The 20,368-nt window shown below is 47.6% G+C and overlaps 2 protein-coding genes across 11 annotated transcripts in view; both read right to left on the bottom strand.

Moving 5' to 3' along the window:
• The window catches only part of LOC128421977 (zinc finger protein 160-like), a 79,954-nt gene extending 63,416 nt beyond the window's left edge, over positions 1–16,538 (bottom strand). The window contains exon 1 of the mRNA XM_053405389.1: positions 16,373–16,538. The gene's annotated coding sequence lies outside the window, so the exon portion shown is untranslated. The remainder of the gene's footprint in view (positions 1–16,372) is intronic.
• LOC128421998 (zinc finger protein 782-like) overlaps positions 1–20,368 on the bottom strand; it is a 115,088-nt gene that overhangs the window by 10,708 nt on the left and 84,012 nt on the right. For 2 of the 10 annotated variants that reach the window (XM_053405438.1, XM_053405433.1), the window contains exon 2: positions 13,892–14,036. The exons of the other annotated variants lie outside the window; for them this stretch is intronic. The gene's annotated coding sequence lies outside the window, so the exon portion shown is untranslated. The remainder of the gene's footprint in view (positions 1–13,891; positions 14,037–20,368) is intronic. 10 annotated transcript variants of the gene reach the window in all.

Below are 20,368 nucleotides of genomic sequence, written 5' to 3'. Positions count from 1 at the left end.
AGGTTTGACTGTGGTTAAGAAAGTGAAATATTTGGGGATTAATATGACAGCTAAAAATGTGAATTTATTTAAAGATAATTATGAGAAATGTTGGACAGAAGTAAAAAAAGATTTAGAAATCTGGTCAAATTTGAAGCTTTCCTTGTTGGGTCGAATTGCAGCTATAAAGATGAATGTATTGCCTAGAATGTTTTTGTTTCAAATATTGCAAATTGTGGACAAGATGGACTGTTTCAAGAAGTGGCAGAAAGATATCTCTAGATTTGTCTGGCAGGGCAAGAAGCCCAGAATAAAATTCAAGATATTAACCGATGCAAAGGAAAGGGGTGGATTTGCCCTGCCAGACTTTAAACTTTACTATGAATCAGCAGCATTCTGCTGGTTGAAAGAATGGCTGCTTCTTGAGAACACAGACATTTTGGATTTAGAAGGTGTTAAGAGAGGCTCAGAACTTACAGGGTTAAGAGTTCTGAGTGATGACGCCTCACATTCTGAGGGCGGGCATAGAACACGGAAGGGGTGTGGATTTCTCTGTGTGTTTTTCAGTCTGCGTGTAAGCTCTAAGGAGAGAGCAAGCAACATGGGCGAACTCTCGCCTGGCAGGAGATTTATAGCTGTTGTATTTTGCTAAGGAATAAAGACTTTAAGATAAGGACACTGCTGCGTGTCAGCCTGAGTTATTGCTACCACACGACAGAACGTTCAAGCTTCTACTTCCGCTGTGTTTTATGCTCTGCTGAGTCAAAGGTCCCGGGGGGAAGACCAGAGCTGCGCGAGAGAAGTGTGCCGGACCCCGGTCGAACTTGACCCCGAATAGGTTATGGAGATCAGCAATAAAGATAAGCAACGTTCGTGCGTGTGAGGAGGCTGCAGCCAGAGGCCAGCTGAGGAGCTCGCTGGGAAAGAGAGACTGCAGGCAAAGAGGCCAGCAGCCAAAGGCCAGCTAAGGAGTAGCTGGAGCCAGCCGGGAGGAGCTGAGATCTGCCGGACCGGGAGGTGCTACTGTATCGTGAGTAGGCCGGGCCCCGGGGGAGAGATGGCAGACAGTCATGAATCGCGTGCAGTCCCTTTTGAAGAGGCAGACGGGAAGGAGCCCTGGGTCGGTCGGCAGGCACTGAAGAGAGTGGGAGCCACACCAGAGGGGGCTAGACGCCAGCCTGAGGGACGCCCAGACGGGGCCAGATGCTGCACAGAAGCTGGGGAACGCCCAGAGAGTCAAGGAGGGGCTGTGGGACGCCCTGGAAGCCCAAAGTGGGCTGGAGCCGTGTCTAAAAGCTGCTGCGATGCTTTGACACGCCAGAGAGACAGGCAGCCGTGTGCTGGAAAGCTGCTGGAAGCTGGGAAGAGGAAAGCAGAGGCAAGCTGTTCCTCTGAAGGTGCACCCAGGTTTGGGGGTGCAGGCCAGAGAGGCCAGTCCAAGAGTCTTGAGAGTGCCCAGGCTGTTTGGCAGGAGCTGGAGGGGGTTTGCAGAGAAACCACAGCAGAAGCCAAAAGCCATTTTCCCAACGGCAGAAAAGCCTCGAGGAGGATTGCTGCTGGAGAGGTTGGGGGGGCAGTGAAGAACAAAGGCAAGTCTGCAAAGTTTTCCACTCGGAGATGTTTTGTTTGCGGTTCTCCGGAACACCTGCGCCGAAGCTGTCCACAGCGAGACAAAGGGCAGGAAAGTCCCAAGGTCACTTCCCATGGGAACCAGCCGGGTTTCCATGGCGACAGAGGGAGCAGACGTGGGAACGTTTATCAACTGTCTGCTTCGATGGCGGTTCTGGAGAACACCTGCAGCGAGTGCTCCAAGGTCGGGGGCAGCAGGAAGTCAGTTGCAAAGGCAACAAAGAAGGACAACTCCGGTGGGGGGAGCGTGCTACGTTGGGTTGTTGACTCAGCTGCGAATGCCCATTTGGTAACAGCGCCACCTGATGGACAAATGTGGAACTGCAAGGCTGTTTCAACTGAGAAAACTGTTAGATTTGCTACAGGTGCACAGGGGCGTGTAACCCATGTTTCTAACATGTTTGTCTCTTTTTTACAGGCTGAATTGAAGGTTTATGTTCTCCCTGAGATAAAACATTGCCTGCTGTCTGTACCTTCTCTTTTACAGGAGGGATATTCTGTGAGTTTTGAAAAAAATGTTTGTACAATTTCCAGAGGTGGAGAGCAACTGGTACGTGTTGGAAAAAATCAGAACAACCTCTTTGTTCTGGAATCACCTCTCGAGGGTGAGGGGAAAGCCACTGACCACACTCATGTGTCGTGTGCTTGCGTGTGGCACAAGAGGATGTCACATGGGTCCTGTGAGGACGTCCAGATGTTATCAGAGTGCACCAAAGGTTGCAAGGTAAAAGAATGTGGTAAACCTTTGAATTGCAAGGCTTGCAGGAAAGCCAGAAACAAGGGATTTAATGATCCCAGGGTAGAGAGAGTCACCACAAAGCCTTTTGAGCTTGTGCATGCAGACCTTTTAGGTATGCCACAGCCAAGTCTGGGCAAGGCCAAGTGGCTGATGGTGCTGACAGATGATTTTACAAGGAACGCATGGGCTTTCACGCTGAAAGCTAAGGAGGCAGCAGCGCAACTGATCAAAGATTGGGTTGCAGAGGTGGAACAGAGGTTCTCCACCAAGGTGCAAGGTTTCCAGTTCGACCGTGGTTCTGAGGTCACTGGGTCTGCTCTAAAGGGTTTCTTTCGCCAGAGGGGGATACGTCACAAGGTGACTTCTCCTCAGAAGAGTGGCGTGGCAGAGCTTAGGAGTAAAGCTCTGGTTCGAGCATCCGAGATTCTACTGGATGACTCTGGTTTGCCTCACAGTTTTTGGGGGGAGGCGGTAAAAACGGCCAATTTCTCGATGAACAGGTGCTACAATGCAGTGGTAGGTGACACCCCATATTTCTTGCTCAACGGACAGAAGCCGCTTGTGCATTTCTTCCGTTCGTTTGGTTGCAGGGCCATGGTGCCTGTACCAAAGTGGTTGCAGCAAGAGGGTGGTCCAAAGTACCAGGAAATGATCTTCTGTGGATATGAACCCGCGACCAAGGGGTGGAGATTCGCATATCCAGAAGGTGATCAGACCAAGCTTCTGGTCAGTAAACAGGCTGAGTTTTTTGAGCAGGATGGTTGGGCAAGGCGCAAAGCGCGCTCTGACGTTCACTCAGATTGTCTGTACGACTCTGAGGAGGAAAGAGAGCCAGAGCCTGAACCTGCTGGTGGAGACCAGGTCCCTGAACAGAGTAGGGCGTCTCCACAGGTTGGTAAGGGAGTGTCCAAGAGTGAGCCCTCATCTCCTGTGCGCATAATGGAGAAAGCTCACAGACGTGTCAAGTCAGAGGGGGAGTCTTCTGATGAGGAAGACGCACATGCTGGCCCCAGTGGGTCAGGAGGAGCACCCCAGTTTGTGCCCAGGCGGTCATCGCGGGCTACAAAGGGAATTCCACCTGAGAGGTTTCAGGTCACAAATGCGTGGGTTGGTTTCGCACAGTGCGAACCTGAGGTTTGTGAGGTTCAACAGGTGCCTAACAACGATGCCAGGAAGGGGCAGAAGGCAATGGGGAAGGTGTTGAACACTCAGAGGTCCTCTCAGAACGTGATTCGAGAGGGGGTGTTAAGAGAGGCTCAGAACTTACAGGGTTAAGAGTTCTGAGTGATGACGCCTCACATTCTGAGGGCGGGCATAGAACACGGAAGGGGTGTGGATTTCTCTGTGTGTTTTTCAGTCTGCGTGTAAGCTCTAAGGAGAGAGCAAGCAACATGGGCGAACTCTCGCCTGGCAGGAGATTTATAGCTGTTGTATTTTGCTAAGGAATAAAGACTTTAAGATAAGGACACTGCTGCGTGTCAGCCTGAGTTATTGCTACCACACGACAGAACGTTCAAGCTTCTACTTCCGCTGTGTTTTATGCTCTGCTGAGTCAAAGGTCCCGGGGGGAAGACCAGAGCTGCGCGAGAGAAGTGTGCCGGACCCCGGTCGAACTTGACCCCGAATAGAAGGTTTTAACAATGTTTTTGGGTGGCATGCATATTTGTGGTATGACAAGGTTAAAGCACATAAAGCATTTAAAAACCATATTGTCAGGAAAGCATTGTTCAATGTCTGGATAAGATATAAGGATCTATTGGAAAATAAAACCCCAAGGTGGTTGTCACCAATGGAAGCAAAAGCTCAGAAAAAGCTCAATATGGAGGCCAAATGGCCGAAATATTGGGAAATCTTGGAACAAGCAGGAGATAGATTGAAATTGCAGAGTTTTGAAAAATTAAAAGATAAAGTGCGAGACTGGCTTCATTACTATCAGATAATGGAGGCTTATAAATTGGACAGGAAAATTGGCTTCCAGGTGGAAAGATCAAAATTGGAAACAGAATTGTTAGAACCAAAAACTAAGAATTTGTCAAAGATGTATAACTTGCTGTTGAAATGGAATACGCAAGATGAAACGGTTAAATCAGCTATGATTAAGTGGGCACAAGATATTGGTCATAACATTATGTTTGCTGACTGGGAACAGTTGTGGATCACCGGTATGAAATTTACGGCATGTAATGCCTTAAGGGAGAATATTATGAAAATGATATATAGGTGGTACATGACCCCAGTCAAGCTGGCAAAAATTTATCACCTGCCTGACAATAAATGTTGGAAATGTAAAGAAAATGAAGGTACATTCTTTCACCTTTGGTGGACATGCCCAAAGATTAAGGCTTTCTGGGAAATGATCTATAATGAATTGAAAAAGGTATTTAAGTATACCTTTCTGAAGAAACCAGAGGCCTTTCTCCTGGGCATGGTCGGCCAATTGGTGCCAAAGAAGGACAGAACATTCTTTATGTATGCAACAACAGCAGCAAGAATACTCATTGCAAAGTATTGGAAGACACAAGATCTACCCACTCTGGAAGAATGGCAGATGAAGGTGATAGACTATATGGGACTGGCAGAAATGACTGGCAGAATCCGAGACCAGGGAAGAGAGACGGCGGAAGAAGATTGGAAGAAATTTAAGGACTATCTTGGGAAATACTACAAAATTAGTGAATGTTAGAATGATGTTGGTTAGAAATTAAGTGGTTTTCAGCTGTAATGACTAAGATAATTGGGGGGGGGGAGAAAGAAAGGTTGAAAATTAAGTGAAAACCAATGGTGAGGATTTGCTGAATTAATAATTTGAATTGGAATACAAAAAGGGGAGGTATGAGGAGGTCTGGGAAGTAAGTTAAAAGAAAATAAGTGAATGGAATTTTATGTGTTTTTAAATTGTTTTCAGTTTTGTATTTTTGTATTTTTGTTATTTATTTTCTTTCTTTCTTTTTTTGTTTGTGCTTTTTTATTACTGTCTTTGTATAATCTTTGAAATGTTAATAAATATATTTTTTTTAAAAACAAGAGGCTCAGTGGTTTGGACTGTGATACATAGATAGCAGTCAAGTACAACATTCCTAATTAGTCTAGAGTGGACATGCGAGGGAATGTTTGGTCCAGTCAGTCGAAAACATCCTGTTTCCTCCTGACTGGGACAAACTTCCTTTAGCATGTGACTAGAGGTGGGCGTGACCTTACCTGTTCAGGTAACAAAAGCACAGGGCAAGCAGACCCCCTCTCTCTTTCTCCATCTTGCTTTCGCCATGTGAGCTGCAGTGAGTCACAGTCTGCAGTCACTGGGATCAAGCCCTCATATGGGGGTAGATCCATGTGTATATACTTTGTAACTAAGTCTGCCTTCAGGGATCCATCTGTGAACTGAATGTGTGAGTAAACTTCTTTTATATTCTTTACACAAGATTGTGTTGTGTCTATTCTTTTTAAGAGGGATATAAGGGAAATTACCAGGAATCTTATATTGAGAAGCATAAACAAGCTTGCAACAAGCTAACCACAGTGTGTTTAGAAGGGGAATGCAAAACTCTGCTAAGTTATAGAACTTGCTAGCGCAAGTTAGGAAATATATTGAACAATATATCCTCTCCTGCCTCTCTGAACATCCCCACAAAGGGTTATTGGCCCCAGCATTGCGTATTTTTGAAGGATTGCAAAGGATTGAGATCCTAAGCTGAAAAGTATTTTTCTGAGCATACTTCCTGCTAAGCACATGGTCCTTTGTTCCATAGTGTAGTGGGGATTAAGCACCCCCCCCAGTCCCTCAGAGTTCACAGTGACCTAAAGCAGTGAAGATTTGTTTTGTATTTTGAGATTTTTTACTATTTTGATTTTGAGATTTTGACAGCTTTTGAAATTTTGAATATTTTTGAATTTTTGAATTTTGAGATGGCCAGTATAGCTTTTGATAGTGATGCAAGGCAAGAAATGCCTATGCTGAATGAATAAAATTTTGTGCACTGGAAGCAACATTTAATAGCACTTCTAAATGCAAAAGGAGTCTCCGGAGGTCTAGGGACAAAGTGAGAGCTGTTTCCTAGTTCTGCTGGATCTCTCAGCGGCTTTTGATACCATCGACCATGCTTGAGTAGAGCAACTCCAGGGCATGAGCCAAGTATCGGCGGGGTAGGGGCCACATGTAGAGCAAGTCCCACACTGAGGTCAAAAACACACACAGAGGCAGCAGGACTTCTTCAGTAATACTTTACTGAGCTTTCAAAGCATACAGTTCTCACTGGGTCCCCAGTGAGGCACAAAACTTTGTTTCTGAGAGCAAATCCAGTTTCAGCCATTAAAAAATACAGCACACAGGATATCTAGGTCAGGAACACACACCGGCAGAAGGGAGCAAGCGAGGAAAGAGGCTGGAAGGACGCAGGGCAATGGAGGTGTGTGTTTCGCTTCCTGTCGTCTGGGAGGGAAGTCAGCAACTCGCCATCTGCGGGGCCTTCATGAAGAAAAACTTTCTGCCGCTGCTTCCAGGCACATCCCAGAAACACACACTGTGATTCACGGTGTATTGCAATATCAATTGCTTTACAAAGCCCTGATCCTCATCACCAGCAATCTAGATTCCCCCTCTCTATCAAAATGAACTTTACATATAAAATTATAATCACTGTTGTGAGACATTACCTTCATTATTTCATGACTATACAGTTTTACATATAAGCACTCCATACATCTAACAGGGTTCTCCCCTTTAGATCTCCCTAGATGTTTCATAAACACTCCATTGTAACTAAAGCACTTTCTGCGATGTTTCCATCTAAACTGCTTCTCATCTTTGAGTTTGTTGTTGGTTTGTAGGGCCTCAGCTCTTAAAGTTATTCCTGACCATGAAGAAGAAGAAGAAAAGTTTGGATTTGATATCCCGCTTTATCACTACCCGAAGGAGTCTCAAAGCGGCTAACATTCTCCTTTCCCTTCCTCCCCCACAACAAACACTCTGTGAGGTGAGTGGGGCTGAGAGACTTCAGAGAAGTGTGACTGGCCCAAGGTCACCCAGCAGCTGCAGGTGGAGGAGTGGAGACGCGAACCCGGTTCCCAAGATTACAAGTCTATGGCTCTTAACCACTACACCACACTGGCTCTGTTGATGTAGGACTTCCAATAGGACTGAACCTCTACCCTTAAGTTCTTCCTGACATTTATGTGGTTTGTCTCTTGTGTGAGTTTGTTGACGTAAATCAAGAGTTTCACTCTGACTGAAGCCATAAGTGCTTTCCCCCCTCTGTGTCTGTAGATGTCTTCCTCTAAGATTTTCACTCTTACTGAAACTTTTCCGCAGTGCATTCATTAAAATGATCTCTCCCCTGTATGCGTCCGTTGATGTATATTGAGGTGTCCACTCTGACTGAAGCTCTTTCCGCACTCCATACATTTATATGGTTTCTCCCCTGTGTGAGTCCGTTGGTGTGTTCTAAGGTGTGCAGTTTGACTGAAGCTCTTTCCGCATTCCATACATTGAAATGGTTTCTCTCCTGTGTGAGTCCGCTGGTGTGTTCTAAGGTTTGCATTGAAACTGAAGCTTTTCCCACACACTATACATTTAAATGGCTTCTCCCCAGTGTGAGTCTGTTGATGTATTCTAAAGTTTCCAATCTGACTGAAGCTCTTTCCACACTCCATACATTCACATGGTTTCTCCCCTGTGTGAGTCCGTTGATGTGCTCTAAGGTTTCCAAACTGACTGAAGCTCTTTCCACACTGTATACATTTAAATGGTTTCTCCCCTGTGTGTGTTCGTCGATGTAAATCGAGTCTTGAACTGTCACTGAAGCTCTTTCCGCACTCCATACATTTGAATGGTTTCTCCCCTGTGTGAATCCGTTGATGTGTTCTAAGGTGTGCACTCTGACTGAAATACTTTCCACAATCCATGCATTTAAATCGTTTTTTACTTATGTGAGTCTCTTCATGTGTTCTAAGGGTTCCACTAAATCTGAAATTCTTTCCACACTCCATACATTTATATGGTTTTTCACCCGTGTGAGTCCGTTGGTGTAATTTAAGGCTTCCAATCTGACTGAAGCTCTTTCCACACTCCATGCATTTGAATGGTTTCTCTCCTGTGTGAGTCCGTTGATGTGTTCTAAGGTGCGCAATTTGACTGAAGGTCTTTCCACACTCCGTACATTTATATGGTTTCTCCCCTGTATGAGTCTGTTGATGTCTTCTAAGGTTTCCATTGAAACTGAAGCTCCTTCCACACTCCATACATTCAAATGGTTTTTCTCCTGTGTGAGTCCAATGGTGTTTACTGAGCTGTCCACTGTGCTTGAAGCTTTTTCCACACTCCAGGCATTTAAATGGTTTCTCTCCTGTGTGAGTCTGTTGATGTGTTCTAAGTTTACCATTGTCACTAAAGCTCTTTCCGCACTCCAAACATTTAAATGGTTTCTCTCCTGTGTGAGTCCGTTTGTGTCTTCTAAGGTTTCCATTACCACTAAAGCTCTTTCCGCACTCCATACATATAAATGGTTTCTCCCCTGTGTGAGTCCGTTGATGTATATTGAGGTGTCCACTGTGACTGAAGCTCTTTCCACACTCCATACATTTATATGGTTTCTCCCCTGTGTGAGTCCGTTGATGTCTTCTAAGTGTTCCATTATCACTAAAGCTCTTTCCGCACTCCATGCATTTAAATGGTTTCTCCCCTGTGTGAATCCATTGATGTCTTTTAAGGGTTGCATTGAAACTGAAGCTCCTTCCGCAAATCATGCATTTAAATGGTTTCTCCCCTGTGTGAGTCTGTTGATGTGTTCTAAGGTTTCCATTGAAACTGAAGCTCCTTCCACACTCCATACATTCAAATGGTTTTTCTCCTGTGTGAGTCCAATGGTGTTTATTGAGCTGTCCACTCTGACTGAAGCTCTTTCCACACTCCATGCATTTAAAATGTTGTTCCCCTGCGTGCGTCTGTTCATGTTTTCTAAGGTTTCCATTCTGACTGAAGCTCTTTCCACACTCCATACATTTAAAAGGTTTCTCACCTGTATGTGTCCGTTGATGTAAATTTAAGTGTCGCCTCTGACTGAAGTTCTTTCCACACTCTGTGCATTGAAATCGTTTCTTGCCCATGTGAGTCCGTTGATGTGTTCTAAGTTTTCCACTGTCAGTGAAACTTTTTCCATACTCCATACCTCTAAATGGTTTCTCCCCTGTTTGAGTTCATTGATGTGAGATATGTGTGCTCATTCAGTGAAGCATATTCCACATTTCACACATTTTAATGGCTATTCCTAATGAAACAGAATGTTCCCCATCTCCCAGAATTCTGACTGTCTTCTGTATCACCTTCTTCAGAATGGGCGGAAAGGAAATCCTATTTTGGTTTCAAGGAAGAGAACAAAGGGAAAGAGAGCACATCAAACGCCATTAGCAGCTTTTCTTATTTCAACATTTCCTATATTCCCCTGCCTCCTACCCATGTTCCCAGTTTTTATGAAATGAAGATGCAATGATGTCAAATGATAGTAATGCATCAGCAACCTTTCGTAATTCTCAATCATCATTAATAAAGCAGCATGATCTTGGAATACAGCCTTTCCAAATCAATTGTTTCCTCACAGGAAATACAGCTGCTCTCTGTCCAAGAAACAGTCCTCTCTTTCTCTGGTTCATGATTCCTTTGGACATTCCCCATCCTCTGCATCATAATCCTCCATCCACCCCTGTCTCTTAATGAATCTTACTTACTTATTCAAACCTTTATTAGGCATTATACAAATAAAACGATAAAAGAGAAAGTAACATATAAAAGCCTTGAGATATATACAGAAAGGCAGCAGTTGGCTACATACATATATATATATATACATATAAAATCAGTGGTTTTCCTTGCTAACCCGCTCCTTGGAGGGCTACTACCAAAAACTCGGCTACCCCCGCCGTTACCCTTTGGTCAACGTCGGATAGGCAGAATCCCACACATTCACCTTGTTGGGGCTCCAGACCACCCAAAAGAGGGGACAGCACGCGTTGACGGAGCGTACTGTACAATGGGCACTGAAAGAGGATGTGCTCTACCGTGTCCGGGACATTCATAAAACATCTGCAGAATCTCTTGTTTCTGGGGATGTTTTGATATCTTCCCCTGACAAATGCTGAGGGAAAAACATTCAAACGGGCCAGCATAAAGGCCCTACGTTGGGCTGGAATTATTAATTTGGTGACGTAATTGGCTCTGCTATCTAAGATATTTAAATCATAGAATATGGGCGAACAAATTTTGTTTACAGCTGCCATAATATTTTGCCTCTCGACATCCTTTAGTCTAGTTAGGATATTATGGAAAATGTATTGCTCATTAGAATTGTACAGGGGCTCCAGCTCGATGCCTAAAGATTCAATCTTTTTTTCGAGGTACTGATACCATCTTGATTTGTAGGTGTCTTTGAGCAAATCAGCGAGCAGACTTGATGGAGGGCAGCGAAAATGGCAGCGTAACCAGTACTTTATTGAGGTGGACCAGGCCCAATATTCCATTGTGTGTATGCCTATTTCTGCACACATTGTTTCATATTTGATCACAGTTGGGAGTCCAAGAATACGTCTCAGAAAGCTGGAGTGAATCTTTTTTAGATCACTATTATATGCTTGGACCCATAGCGGGATTCCATAGAATATCTGGGATTGCACTTTTGTTTGGAATATCTGATTGGCCGCAGGAATAAATTGATTGCCTTTCTGATAATAAAAACGGGCAACAGCTGATGAGGTGCACTTTGCCTGTTTTATGGCATTTGTGCGATGATTTGCCCACCCTAAATTGCTCTGGAATAAGATTCCCAGATACCTATAGATTTTCACTTGTTGGATTTCCTGCCCTCTTATTTTCCATTTCTCTAATTTCCAACCATTCGAGAAGACCAAAATTTTCTCTTAATGAATCACCTGCACGGTCCCATTGGCCTCAGGGGGTGATGACCTTATATCCATTGATGCCATCAAAGCAAATAAAGATTGGTGGATCCCACTTTTAGCAGCACTTTACACGCATATAAACAAAACAGCAAAATTTCCCTCAAGCTGGAGCTCTGCGTTGATTGTATTAATACATAAGAAAGGCCCACGTACAGAGCCAAGCAACTTTAGGCCAATCAGCTTGCTAAACGTCATTGGGAAGATTTACTCGGGGTACCTGCTAAACAAACTATCGAAATGGATGGAGGACGACAATATCATTGCCGATGAACAGGCGGGTTTTCGCCCTGGAAGATCTACCACAGACCAAACATTAACCTTGAATCACCTGGCGGAAAAGTATGCCGGCAAAGCCCCAAAGGTTCTTCATGTGGCTTTTATTGACCTTAAGCAGGCATTTGATCGAATCTCTAGAAAGCAGCTATGGACAAAACTGGCTGCTACAAAGATCGATCGTCGTCTCCTTCATCTGATTATCAGCCTCCATACAAACACCTTTCTGAGAATCGGGCTAGACAATAAAGGCCTAGTCTCCAACCCTGTTACCACCACTAGAGGGGTAAGACAGGGTTGTCTATTGGCCCCAGCATTGTTTAGCTTTTACATTAACTCACTGGTGACTCACATGGCCAATGATGCTTTTCACCCCCCCCAAATTAGCAGGCCGATCTCTGAATGTTCTTCTGTATGCGGATGACGCCGCACTTCTTGCCAGATCCCCTATTGGACTGAGGAGAATGTTGCAAGCTCTACATGAATACTGTGATCAGCATGAGCTCCAACCCAACTATGCTAAGACCAAGATCATGGTCTTCTCTGCCCGACCGAGACTCCATCGATGGCCGATGAACGGGACCCCCCTAGAGCAGGTTAACTGCTTTAAATATCTGGGACAAGTAATACGGTCAAATAGGTCTTTTCAGGCCCATAGAGACTATATAACAACTAATGCATCTAAAGCAGCCACCCAGATTAGATCTCTATATGCTAAGAATCAGGCTCAATCAGTGAAGATAGCTTTGAGACTCTTTCAAATGAAAGTCCTCCCCCTTCTTTTGGTGGGCATCTCTTTAGGCTCCCGTAGGGATTTTTTGAAACTGGATTCTATCCAAACGTGATTCCTTAGAGCCATCCTTAGGATTCCCCCCTCGGTAGCGGGTGCGGTTATGAGATTAGAGGTCGGCTGGCAAGCTCTACGGTATGTGGCCTTGAAGACGAAGCTCTGGCTATGGCTCAAGCTTTGTTTTAAACCAGTGGGTATTGCCCCCTTGATATTGAGGGACGATTTCCAATCATTGTGGGAAAGGGAGGTCACTAACGAGGTTCAATCCTGCAGATTGTCTCACCTTTACTTTGAGTCTGTGACGTACAATCAAGCTAGAGCTGTGATCTCCCGGAGACTGAGTGACATTGCCAGACAAGAGGACATAGCCCAGGTAAAACCAGGGATGTTTCTAGGGGACCAGATTTATCGGACCATACCAGCCCCCTACCTTGCAGAAATCCACTATGTGGAATACCGCAGACTTCTTACAGCGGCTAGATTAAATGTCCTTGACTCTGCGATATTGTGGGGAAGGTACAGGGGAGTACCATACGCCCAGAGAACCTGTCATTGTGCCATGGGTGTGGTTGAGTCCACCGAACACATTCTCTTGACTTGCCCTTCTTATGCAGAGCTCAGACAAAATTTTATAGACCCACTCCTATGTCAATTTAGCTTCCTACCCGGAGAAAACCAGGTTTTACACTTGCTGAATAATGTCACTAGAGCTATACCTTCCTTGGTGGCCAAATTTCTTTTTTTAGCTTTTAAGCGTCGCAAGACTATAATTGACTGTATTGATATGGGGCTATCTGTTTAGCCCATTTTAGTGTTGGCTAAGTTCTAAAATCTTCCTGGATGTTTTAACTGTGTATTGACAAATGTACTTTTTTCTGACTGACGGTCAAATAAAAGGTTGATGATGATGATAATCCTCCATCCACCCCTGTCTCTTAATGAATCACCTGCACAGTCCCATTGGCCTCAGGAGGTCCAAGTGGACTTTATGTGAGACCAAGGTCTACATCTTCTCCAGGGACTGTGGTCTGGGTCAGTCAGAGAACTAGTGACCAGGCTTGGTGCTTGGGGTCAGCTGAATGGGTGCTCAGGGAAGCTCCTGTTCTTGGAGATGGACCACCATCTACATGCCTTGCATTGCATGGAGAGAGCAGGAGAAGCAGAAAGAAAGCAGCTGGCAAATTGGAAACACCCCACCCCAATGGTTCTTTATAATGTTGATGTCCTGCCTGATCTCGTGCCCCTCTGCTGATACAGAACTATCCTAATCTGGCACTGACAAAGCTGGATATTCAAGGCAAAGGGATAACTGTACTTAGTGGAAACTTCAGCCTTGAATATATGGTATTGATTCATTGATGCGCTGAAGTTGTGTTATCTCTGGAGACAAGAATTTATTCCTGATTTGTCTTAAGTATCATAATTATACAATGTCTTGGGGTGTTAGAGGAGCGGCGGTACCTTTGGTGGGGGAAATGTCATGCACCTTATGGGGTAATCTATCCACCACTGGTCGCCACCCTGCACTCAGCTCTCACCTGTGGCTTCCAGAAGCTGTCAGCATGCAACAGGGGCCACAATCCCAGGAACAGCTTCAACTGGCCGGCTAAACCAGGTGAGGATATCTGCTGGGTCTCAAATCCTTGGTGGGTTGGGGAATTCTGCTGCAGGTGAAGGCAGGCCCTGATGGATGGAGAGGATGAGAACAACAGTGAATCCCACAGTCAAGAAGGCAGATTCTTCCCATCCTGCAGAGGAAAGGGAAGGGAGCCCATTGAGAAGGAAAACTCTGATCCTAAACTTTGCTGCCTCATGACTTATCTTCAGGAGAAGAAAATGCTATGGAGGAAAACCTACACAAATCTTGAGTGGAGTCTCTAAGATGCTTGGATAGTGCCCTGCACACCTTCTTCATTCAACTCCTGCAGCCAAGCTGGTGCCAAACATACTGTTCTGCTTTCCTTGGGACCATATCAGCCAGGCTTAGAAGGGGGTCTAGTTGTCTAGGCAGCCCAGGACCCCCAAACACACTGCCCAGGCTTCCATTGCTGCTAACACAGAAGTTTCAGGTGGAGAGATGAGCTCAGACCTGTGTATCAAAGTCTCTCCGATGTGGAACAAGGAAAACAGAAGTGCATCATACGTCACTGTAAGAGTATTTGAATAGACAAAGTATCTGGTGGCCCCTTGAAAGCTAATAAAAGTATTGTGGCTGAAGCTTTTGGGGGTGCAGGACCAGGAAAGCTCCTGCCACCCTGATCCTTCCAATGGGGACTCAGGCCTCATCATGGGACTTGAACTGCCCTGGCTGATTATCTCCAATGGGATAGATATTGAGAGGAAAGCTGTTTCCTGGTTCTGCTGGATCTCTTAGCAGCGGCTTTGGAGACCTTTGGCCATGGTATCCTCCTGGGCCATGTCCAGAAAGTGGTGTTAGGTGATGAGTGTTCTGAGCCCTGGGTGCTCCCTTGTGGGGTGCCTCAGAACTCCATCCTCTCCCCCATGCTTTTAAATATTTATACAAAGCTGCTGGGAGAGATCATCAGGGGTTTGGATTGGGTGTTCACCAGTATGTGGGTGATACCCAGCTCTTCCTCTCTTTTAAATTGGAACCAGTGAAGGCGGCGAATGCTCTGTGTTGGTGCCTGGAGGTGATTTGAGGATGGGTGGCAGCTAACAGATTGAGGTTGAATCCTGACAAGACAGAAGTACTGTCCCTGGATGACAGTCAGATGTGGAGGATTCCCTGGTCCTGAATGGGGTAACTGTGGCCCTAAAGGACCAGGTGCACAGCCTGGGGGGCATTTTGGACTCACAGCTGTCCATGGAGGCGCAGGTCAGTTCTGTGTCCAGGGCAGCTGTCTGCCAGCTCCATCTGGTATACCGGATGAGACCCTCCCTGCCCTCGGACTGTCTCACCAGAGTGGTGCATGCTCTGGTTATCTCCAGTTTGGACTACTGCCATGTGTTCTACATGGGGCTACCTTTGAAGGTGACTCAGAAACTGCAACTAATCCAGAATGTGGCAGCTGGACTAGTAACTGGGAGCAGCCACGGAAACCACATAACACTGGTCCTAAAGGATCTTCCCTGGCTCCCAGCGCATTTTCAAGCACAATACAAACTGTTGGTGCTGACCTTTAAAGTGTCATACTTGCATTTTTCAGGCATAGAAAAGTATTGATCTAATGTAGAGAGATCAATCATTCCTGGTCTATTGCTTCAAGAAGGTTCTGGTGGTTTTACTCTGTGTGATTCAAAGCTGGTGTTTTCTCTAGCTGGAACATTTTAGCTGATAAGGGAGTTTCCTTTCTGCTGAGAGCAGGTGGTGGAATAAGTTGTTATGAGGTGTACATTATTCTCATCCTCAATGCACCAGGCAGTGGAAAAGACACTTAAAGATGGAAGCCTGAGAGAGAGGAAAAGGTTTCTGGCTGCTTCCTGGGTGGGATTGCGGAAACAAAGAGCCGCTTCTGAGAAGGCCTCCCCCCTCCCCTCTTCCTGGACAGGGCAGGGGCTTATGGGGGCTTATGGGGTGGGAAGAGGATGGAGCTTGCAGGAAGGAAGGGGTGGGGGGACACGACTCCCCACTTTTCAGGGATCCCTCTCTGGTCGCCTTGAAGGGGTGGCCGATTCCTGGGAGGGAGGGAGAAGCCAAGGCGGCCCCTCTGGAGAATCCCTGCAGGCGCCACCATGGAGAAGTCTCCCCAAAGACTGGTCTTCCTCCCCCTCCCCAATGCTGCCCTTCCCTGCCCCAAGGATGCTCCCCCTCCCCACTTCCTCGACTCCCTCCCTCTGTCCCAGAGTCTCCCCTGCACCCAGAGCCCCCCCTTGGCGCCTTATATGGTTAGGGTCATGTCTGCCGCTGCCAAGGCGCCTAAGTGGCCAAGGAAAGCCCCCTTCGCAGCACACGTGTAGGGATCCAGGCCCTTCTGATGGGGCCCACGGAAGTCGCTTTGGGGAGCTGGCGGGGGTCTCTGGGTCCTTTTCTCCCCTCTCCTCCCCCGCTGCCCCTTTACCTCTTTGTCCTCGCTCCCGAGTCTCATTTCTTTCCTGCAACATCCACGGGGGGCGGGGATCCTCCTCTTCCCATCCTCCTCCCCTTTCCGAAAGCGCGCGCCCCTAGAGCTACGGCGCAGAGCAGCAATCCGGCGCAGAAGCTCCACTTGCGGGAAAAGCAGGCAGTTTGGGAGGGGGGCTCTCTCCGCTCATTTCGGAAACAGAAGCCGGATTGCGGGGAAGAGGAGGAGGAGGAAGAGGTGCAGCGCATGGTGGAGGGATTTGGGGTTGTGGGCGCGGGGTGAGAGGAGGATGTACCGGGAAGGGAGGAATTGAGGGGGACGAAGGAGAGGAAGGTTTCCCCCCTCCCTTCTTCCTTATGGGGATGAGGAGAGCGGGGGAGGGGCTGATCCCGGCAATTCAGCTGCAAAGTGGGGTCCCCCCCTACAATGTTTACATTGCAAAATCCTTTCCCCCCCCTCGCCCCCCCACGCCATGATCTTAGATCCTTTCCACGTTTTAGGGATTGGTGCACATTGAGCAGCGGGTTGGGCTCTGTGACTCCTGTGTTACGGAAAAAATGGGGCTTGGGCTATTGCACACACGCCCCCCCCCGACACCCAGGTAAAATTCATCCCTTGTGTCTCCGTCAGAGGTAACAAAATGAGGCCAGGAAGAAAGCAAGGCAGCTGTTGATCTGTTTGCGCGCAGAGCCCCCCCCCGTGTAAGGAGTGAAGCAGCCCAGAACTAGAGCGCGTTGCAATTTGGACACCCTCAGAAAGTAGCCCCCCCCCCCCGTCACTGAGAGAGCATCCCAAAAACATCTCCGTTTGCGCCACAAAATGCGTTGTACACGGAAATCAGATCAGACTCCTAGTTCATGTTTGGGCAACATGACAAGTCTGTCTGTCAATCGGGATGCCTGACGATTCCTGCTCCCTGCCTTCTCCCGGCCAGCCTGAGAGATCATTGGAAAGGGCGGATTTCTTGACTCCAGAATCCATCACCGCAGACCCGTTTCATTCAGGCATAGAGATCTGCTCTTTGGCCCAGTCTGCTTGGATCATGTGGATCATCACTGGATCATATGGATCATCACTGGATCATCCATGATGTCATACCCATCTCACGGAGGGGGGGGGGCTCAGGAAGAATCTCCTGCCACGTGACTGGGGGAATCTGGAGGCTGACTGGGGTCAGACAGGGCTGCTGTTTTGCTCTCCTTCCTATTTCAGCTCAGGTTTTCCTGGCAGAAGTTACATCTCATCAAGAAATGGGTGGATTCATTGAGGAAACGGGGCTAAGCGAAAGCATCCGTTGAAAAGAGGCAAACGTGTATACTTTGTTACTACCCAGTGAGTTGTGTTGCAAAGGCCATTTGCAGAAAGGCTCCTATTGTATCACCTGCGGCTACATGCCTGAGTTTGGATCTTTTTGCGGAAATGTGTCTGTGTAAATGCACTTTTCCCCGTGCATTTATAATGGCAAGACATGAAATCCCATGAGATCCACAAGCACCAGAACCATAAGCCCACATAGGAGTCCAAAAGCACAGAACGAAGCAGCCCTATCAAAAGCTGGGTGTCTAACAACAACAACAACAGCAACTTTTTTTGTACCCCACCCATGCAACTGGATTGCTCCAGCCTCTCTGGGCAGCTTACAAAAGGATAGAAGAAAACATAACCCAACATGAAATATTAAAAGCTTCCCGATACGGAGGTGCTTTTAGGCGTCTATGGAGGTTTGTCTCCTTGACATCTGGTGGGAGGACGTTCCACAGGGCAGTCACGACAACCGAGAAGGCCGTCTGTAACCTCACTTCTCGCAATGAGGGACCTGCCAGAAGACCCTCGGAGCTGGACCTCAGTGTCCGGGCTGAGCGATGGACGTGGAGACGCTCCTCCCCTTCTTCTGGGCTGAGACCATTTGGGGCTTTCAAGGTCAGCGCCAGCACTTTGAATGGTGCTCGGAAACGGACCGGGAGCCAGTGAAGATTTCTTAGGACCCGTCTTCAGGGGGCAGCTGTTAGGGGGCCGTTCAGCTGCTGTCCAAAACTGAAGGTATCCCTTGCCGGAAGTAATCCATAAACCTCTCCTCCTCCGCCTTCTCGGGATGCCATTGGTGCGCGATGCTCCGGCTCTCGGGAGAGGGAGAGGGTGAGTTGGGTGCGCTCGGCTTGCCAAGGGTTAAACGGAAACGAGCTGGATTCCTAGACAGGAAAGTAAGACGGGGGGGGCAGGTCCTCCAGAGCGAAAGCCCAACCCCTCCCTTTCCTGCAAGAAGTCGGGCGCGTTTGGGTCCCGTTGGTTCGGCTCCGCAGAGGCTGCCTGGGGGCGCCTGCTGGGATCCGGTGAGTCCCCTCTCTCCCAGGATAGGGCCCATGGGGAGAGCGGGGGTCCCAGCGCTGCATGGCGAGAGGGGGGCAAGTCAGGGCGCGGAGGGTCGCAGGAGGGCGGCAGCTCTGCTCTTCCTTTGCATGGATGAGCTGCTGGCCCCTTGGGGAGGGGTCTCGGGGAAATGCATGCAAATAAACCCCATTCAGATGTATGGATCAGTCCCCTTGTATAACAGAGGTTGTCCGCAGATAGAAACATTCGGACATGAAATATACCCTGGTCCCTAAAACCTCACCTGTGAAAGGAGAAGGAAGGAAGGAAGGAAGGAAGGAAGGAAGGAAGGAAGGAAGGAAGGGGAGCAGAGAAGAGAAAGCGCTTCCTCTTGCAGGGCAGAGTAAACCTGTGGAACTCCCTCCCACAAGAGGCAGAGGCCACCAATCAAGGTGGTTTAAAAGAGGAGGAGGCCAATCTGTGGTGGAGGAGGAGGAGGACAGGGTGATGGGTGGCTCCTCTGCTCTGTCTCCCCTCTAGGAGGGAGCCCTCTGGCCTGATCCTGCAGGGCTCATTTTCTCCTCCAGTGCTTAGTGTTGGGATGCAGCCAAGGAATTGGGGGCAAATGGCAGCCCCCCAGCTGTGCTGGGCGATCTCCAGCCCTTGGATCAGCATGAAACTGCAACCTGAGCTTCAGAAGCTGGGCATGCACACTCAGCAGAGTAAAGGCACAAGAGAAGTGGCTGGAGAGGCATATGTGAGCAGATTTACAAGCAGTTTATTCAGCACACATCAGGACCAAGGAATCATCTCTGCTCTCCCTCATGTCCAAAGCAAGACAGCATAAGCAAAAGCTATACAGTGGTACCTCGGTTAAGTACTTAATTTGTTCTGGAAGTCTGTTCTTAACCTGAAACTGTTCTTAACCTGAAGCACCACTTTAGCTAATGGGGCCTCCTGCCGCTGCGCTGCTGGAGCACAATTTCTGTTCTCATCCTGAAGCAAAGTACTTAACCCGAGGTAATATTTCTGGGTTAGCGGTGTCTGTAACCTGAAGCCTCTGTAACCTGAGGTACCACTGTACACAAACAGAAGTTCCCAGCAAGCTGTGCTGGAGTGTAAACAGGCATGTGACACACAACAATCATGCCTGTCCCTTACGATGGAACGGAAATATTCTAACACTTAGTTCCTCCAGATGCAAGCGTGGCCTCTGAGATTGCTGGGGGTTGGACTAGATGATCCTTGGGGTGCCATCCACCTCTATAGTTCCATGAAAGCACCACTGGAGGTCTCACAAGCCAAGGCACTGAGAGCAGGAGAGGTCCTGCTGGAATGGAAACAACCAGTGCAACTGTTTTAAAAGAGGAATCCAATGTGTTTGTTGTGGGGGAGGGGACTCCGTGAGGGGTAGATCCTTGATCTCCTTGGACAAAGAGGCAGGAGTGCAAAGTCCTTCATTAAGAGAGGGAGCCCAACCAATCATCTGGCTGCTGCATTTTGGGCCAGTTCCCAGAGTCGCCTTCAAGGCAGTTCCACACAGAGAGCGTTGCCACCATCCCATCTGGTGCAGAGAGGACCAGGGCCATGTCTTCTCTGTCCCAAAAGGTCTGTGGGGTGGGGAATTAACCTGAGCTGGACATGGGCCTCAAGTGACCATGATGGACCCAGGAGTGCCCTCAAGTA

The sequence above is a fragment of the Podarcis raffonei genome, chromosome 10, assembly GCF_027172205.1.
Source record: "Podarcis raffonei isolate rPodRaf1 chromosome 10, rPodRaf1.pri, whole genome shotgun sequence".
In the NCBI taxonomy this organism is placed as follows: domain Eukaryota; kingdom Metazoa; phylum Chordata; class Lepidosauria; order Squamata; family Lacertidae; genus Podarcis; species Podarcis raffonei.
The sequence above is the reverse complement of the archived record's forward strand: the minus strand, read 5'-3'. Positions and strand labels throughout refer to the sequence as shown.